Here is a 5,888-nt window from a genome sequence, read left to right as displayed (position 1 = left end):
ATACTAAGTATATAATGTTGGACTAAATACATAATATAAAATTTATAGAATGTAGTATTACAATATGCATATATATATATACTTATTTAAAATAATAATAAAAGCTGTTGATAATATTTCACAAATATATATATATATATATATACTAAAAATATACATAACAATATATAAAGTATAATATATTAAAAAGCGTATATAAAGCATATAAAACGAAAATACACATGTTAAATAATATTAAAATGTTTACATAATGCATACATATAGGAACAAGCAGTTAATAATACATAGATATGTACATAGGCATATTAAATATATATACATATAATCGATATAGAAATATTAGAGTAAAGTAATTAAAAGTAATGCTATGCACAAATAGATATATACATATATAACAAAATATATACTATGGTTAATGATAATAACAATGACGATATAAAGATGTATACATACAACAACACATTCACTACATTAACAACCATAATAATAATGGCATTAAAATACGAAGAACAACAATGTGACACAAAAATACTATATATATATAAATCTATACACATAAATAAAAATATACACTATTGTAATAAAGATAATAATAATATATTATTAAAATATATAAAAGCAAGCATAACATTTAAATATTAAAATAAAGTAGCTAAAATACTAAACATAAATACATATATGTATATGCATATAATAAAAATATATAATAATAATAATAATAATAATAATAATAATAATAATAATAATAATAATAATATGAAAATACAAGAAAATTTAAATAAGAATTAAAGATAAACGAAAAAAGGACCAAAATTGGATTAAAATCGAAGTTTTGGGGCCAAATCTAAAATAAAAATAAGCCACGGGGCCGTATTGCAACACGCGCGAAACATGGGGGACTGAATCAGTAATATTCCCGTTCTATCAAAACGCAGCGCATCAACAGGGAGTATATTGCATGTCATATTAAATTTTAGGGCCAGATTATAAACAAAAATGAACCTGATTTAAAACATTGAAAATGCGGAAGGATCTAATGCGCAAATATACCATTGAATTAAAAAACACGCGGATCTGACCTGGTGCGGGTCGGGTCGACCCGACCCGCGTTCAAAAACGACGTCGTTTTATGTATTATTGGGGGGACCAAAACGGTGCGTTTTGGTCCCCTATAAAAGATAAAAAATTTTAAAAAATTCATTAGGGAAGGGGAGAAAGAAAAAAAAGGAGAGGAGAAGAGAGAAAAGGGAGAGGAGAAAGGAGAGGGGATTGTCGGCCGGGGGTTGCGGTCCTTGGAGGCTCATGCGTGCCGTGGCCACCACCGCACGCGATGGCCGGAAAGGTAAAAATCTAATTTTTTTAGTTTCTTTTTTTATTTTGTTATTTTATTATATTTTTTATATGTATATGTGTATGAAATCAGCCAAAAAACGAAAATAAAAGAAAAAAAACAATCACCTTAGATCGGTTCTGATTTTAGCTCTTGATTTGTTGATACCTCTATCTTTAAATACTGATTGAAATCCTATATTAACTCTGGAAATGAAGTGTTTTCTTCTTGTTCTTGTATATTTTTTTTTTTAGAATAAAAATAAAATCCCCTTTCTTGCAAATACCATCCCCCTCGTTTGATTTTCTTTTCGACTTTATAGTCGGTTACAAAAGAAATATTTTTTGATCTCTGCTATTGCTTGCTGCTTCTGCTTTGTTTTTTTCTCTTTTGCGTGCTTTCTGCTCTCTGTTTGTTTTGCAGGTTATGGGGCGTGGTGGCCAAGGTCGGGCGTGCTAGTGGGGTTCGTCGCCGGTCAGACGGCATGGGGCGTGGTAGGTGAGTGGGGTTCGGCGCAAGTGGGCAAGTGGGGGAGGGGTAGGTGGCTGAGTGCTGGGTTTAGGTTGTTGGGCTGGGGTAGTTGGGCTTATTGGGTTAGGGGTTTTTGATTAGGGTAGGTTAGTTTAGGGTATTGGGTATGGGTTTGGCATTTTGGTAATTGGGTTTTGGGTATTTGTAAAAGGCCCAAAATTGGCCTACAACAATAGGCAACAATGGCTTTTGGCTTTCTGCTTCTTTATTCATTGTCAATTCAACTTTCTGATATGTTAAAAGGAATAGAGAATGTAGAAAAATAAAAGAAGAAATAGAAGAGAATGGAAAAAAAAGAAAAAAAAAAAGAAAATTTAAATAACATAAAAGAAAAAAATTGTTCAAAACAAAAGAAATATGGGGGTTGATTGTATAATTTAACCTTTTTTTAAAAAAAATGATGGTTTAACGTGTCACGTCAGCTTACTATTACACTGTTAACGGCAATTACCGATTCAGTGACTAAAAATTACAACACGATAACGTAAATAGCTAAAATGTAACATTTCAAATATAAGTAACTAAAATGTAACTTAAGATAAACAAATTGACCATGGTGTAGTTTACCCAAATATTAAGCAAAGTTGAAAATAAAAATCAATGTTTATTTAATATGACAATTATTATGATAGATTGAAGAAAGCTCTATTGTACTATGGCCTAAAAGCCCAAATGGCCCATAAAAGTAATACAAATAAGATCAAATTTGGGAACAAATTTGGTTTCTAGCTTTAAGGAAATCGATTCAAGGGTGTCTTGTGTACAAGTCTAATTTGCGGGCCCAAATATAACTAAATCCTAGCCCCCAAACCCAACAACCCACTAAACCCAACAGAAGCCCAAAACCCAACTAACCCTTAACCCTATTACATTAGCCCAATCCCAAAAATACCCCAAACCCAAAAATTAACAAACCCAAACCTCAGGCCCGTCAGTCAAACTAGGGTTTCAGAATTTGAAACCCTAAACCACTTGCCTGGCCACTGCCTCTGCTTCCACCGACAGGTCAAATCCACCGCCACAGCACCTGCAAACATTAATAGGAATAGACAGAAAGCAAAAACCAAGGCATGTAAACAGCTATTTAAAGCAGAATCTAAAACCATTGTAGGTTCGGATTTTTCTTTTCAAATACAAAGAAAAAGCATAAGATTCAAGCATACAAAAATAATCAATAGTGAGTAACAGGCAGACAAGGCAAAAAGAAAGTCCAAACGCCTCAAGGTCAATTTTTCTTTTATTTTCTTTCTCTATTTGAAGCTATTTATACCTATATCTGTTAATCTTTTCGAGTATTCACATACAAATATACATTAAAAACAAAAATTATAAAAAAGGGAGAAAAAATATACCTTTTTTGGTGGTCGGCGACGGTGGCCGGCGGTGACCTTGCGGTGGTCCGGCGACTCCCCATGGCCGGTCCCAGGTCTTCTCCAAAGAGAATAGCCTTTTCTCTCTTCTCTTTTTTTCTCAAACTCAAACAAAATGAAGGTTTTTTTTTAATTTTTTTTACTTTTATAAAGCCTAGGTACGACGTCGTTTTGGGGCATACTCTCAGCACCCAAAAACAGCGTCGTTTGACACCAAACCTGAAAACCCGACCCGCATATGCCCAGGATCCGCGTGTTTTTGGACTGAGGGTCTATTTGCGCCCTCAGTCCTTCCGCTTTTGAGGCTGGCTTCAATATGGTCCTATTTTGCTTTTTTTAATGTTTTAAATTTGGCCACCCCTTTTGTTTTTGTCGCAATTTGGTCCTCAGACCATTCGAATAGCCTAACACCTGAACGGTGTCGTTTGTGGGGTGGGGATTAATTGCCGTTGGGTCCTCAAATCTTGCGTGCACTTTCATTTTTACGTCGCGTTTTTATTTGGTTATAGTTTTCACTTTTAATTCCATTTTTATTACAATTTAATCCTGATCAATTTGATTTTAATTCTTTCGTATCTTTTTTCTCTTCTTTATTTATTTATTTTATATATTATTTATTCTAATGGTTTTATATTCCATTTGTTATTGTTTATGTTAAATGGCTTTAATGTTTCTTTATTTATTTTATATTTTATCATTCTTACTTAATACTTATATGTATATATATATATATATATATATATATATATATATATATGATATGTAGTATTATTATTAGTTTAATATTATTGTTTTATTAATGTATATGTATGTTATATATGTATCCATTTAATGTATATGCATTGTATTCCATATTACGCATATACATATTAACATTATACCATGTATATATTTTTATAAATATTATATGTATATATATTTTAATATATTATGTATATTGTGTACATACTTTTAATATTATCATGTATTCATTTTAATATATATGTATATATCTATGTAATATCATTAATATTTATTTTTAAACATTATTATTATTTTTAGCATGAATATACTATGTAAATATTTCAAATATTGCATTTTAATTACGTATATATATTTTAATGCGGATACATTTTTATATATTACGTTTATATATCTTTTAATATTGTATTTTTATTGTTATACATATACCTTAATATTATATCATTTATATATTTTATTTCTCATATTATCTTATGTTTATGTTTTTAACTATATCATGTATATACTACTACCATATATCTATTTGTATAGTTATTAATAGTTGTTTTTAATATTATGATTGTTTCTAATATGTACGTATTATGTATTTACCTCTAATACTATATATTATATTCTTACTATTATCATTACTATATTTATTATCATTATTATTATTATTATTTTTATCTTTACTTATTTTCTCATTACTTAGTTATTTGTGTTTCTTATTCATTCATATTTTCGCTATTATTATGCTCTAGGCATTATGTTTATTAAATGTTCATATGTATCTCAATATATCGCAAATTTACATTATTCGTCATTATTATTGTTTATGCCATCATCTTTGTTATTATTATTATGCATGTTAGTGCTGCAATTTGTTTCTCATTTCATCATGTGATTACGATTACGTTGGTCCTTTACTCGACGCATATAATTGTGTTTTTTAAAATAAAACAAGTTTCGTATTTAGACAATTCGAGAAAATTGTGCCCTAACTTACTGGGTTTCGGTTTTTCTCGTTTAATCTAAGTAACGACATAATCCTATAAATCACATTATGTTTTTTTACTCAATGCCTTAAAATAATCCTTTCATAAAAGTGATATTTCGTATTTGGTAATTCGAGACGATCGTGCCCTAACTTACTGGGTTTCAATTTCTCTCATTTAACCTAAATAACAGAATACTCTTCTAAATTGCTATACGAGTTTTGGAAAATGCTTATTCTCAGAGATACGAAGTATTGTGCCCTAACTTACTGGGTACGACATTTTGTCACCTCGAAATAAGAATTTGTTTTAAAATAAAGGCAACATTCGGTGTTTGAAAATTCAAGAAAACATGCCGTAACTTACGGGTTTCGATTTCTCTCGTTTACTTTAAATAATCGGATCCCTTTTTAACAAATTAAAATACGCAAATTTTATAAAAGGCAAGCTCGCTCTTGTAAATTCAAGATGTCGTGTCCTAACTCACTGGATGTGACATTTTATATTTTGAGACGAGAAGGTCTTTAACACTAGAGCATTTTCATAAAGAAGGATCGTATTTCAAAAGTCTTCAAAGTTTTCAATCTTCGATCTTAAGACATTAATTAATCAGCTAGGTACCAATTTTGGGCATATCGAGGGTGCTAATCCTTCCTTGTGCGTAACCGACTCTCGAACCTATTTTCTTGATTTGCGTGGACCAAATTCGATTTTTTATAAATCGAACCATTTACTAAAAACAACTACTTTTACGAGGTGGCCCGATCACACCTCATCAAAAAAGATAGGTGGCAACTCTCATTTTTTTAGTTTTCAAATCCAAGTCGATTCCTGTTTTCGTTCTTCAAAAAAAGGGTTACGACATCTTGTATTGGAAATGTTTCATTTTCCAGAGTGGATCAGCAAGGCAAACCGATGGCTTTTGCGCTGACAGCTGCTGGT

At 30.7% G+C, this 5,888-nt stretch overlaps 1 long non-coding RNA gene across 1 annotated transcript; it reads right to left on the bottom strand.

Moving 5' to 3' along the window:
- Positions 1-2,481: 2,481 nt before the first annotated feature.
- On the bottom strand, positions 2,482-3,344 carry LOC128293966 (uncharacterized). The gene is made up of 2 exons (XR_008284128.1): positions 3,214-3,344; positions 2,482-2,888 (listed from the first exon to the last, which is right to left on the bottom strand). It is a non-coding gene; the product is annotated as an uncharacterized LOC128293966 (long non-coding RNA).
- Between the last annotated feature and the right edge of the window lie 2,544 nt (positions 3,345-5,888).

The sequence above is a fragment of the Gossypium arboreum genome, chromosome 6, assembly GCF_025698485.1.
Source record: "Gossypium arboreum isolate Shixiya-1 chromosome 6, ASM2569848v2, whole genome shotgun sequence".
Lineage (NCBI taxonomy): Eukaryota > Viridiplantae > Streptophyta > Magnoliopsida > Malvales > Malvaceae > Gossypium > Gossypium arboreum.
Note: the sequence above shows the minus strand (reverse complement) of the source record. Positions and strands in the feature narration are given on the sequence as shown.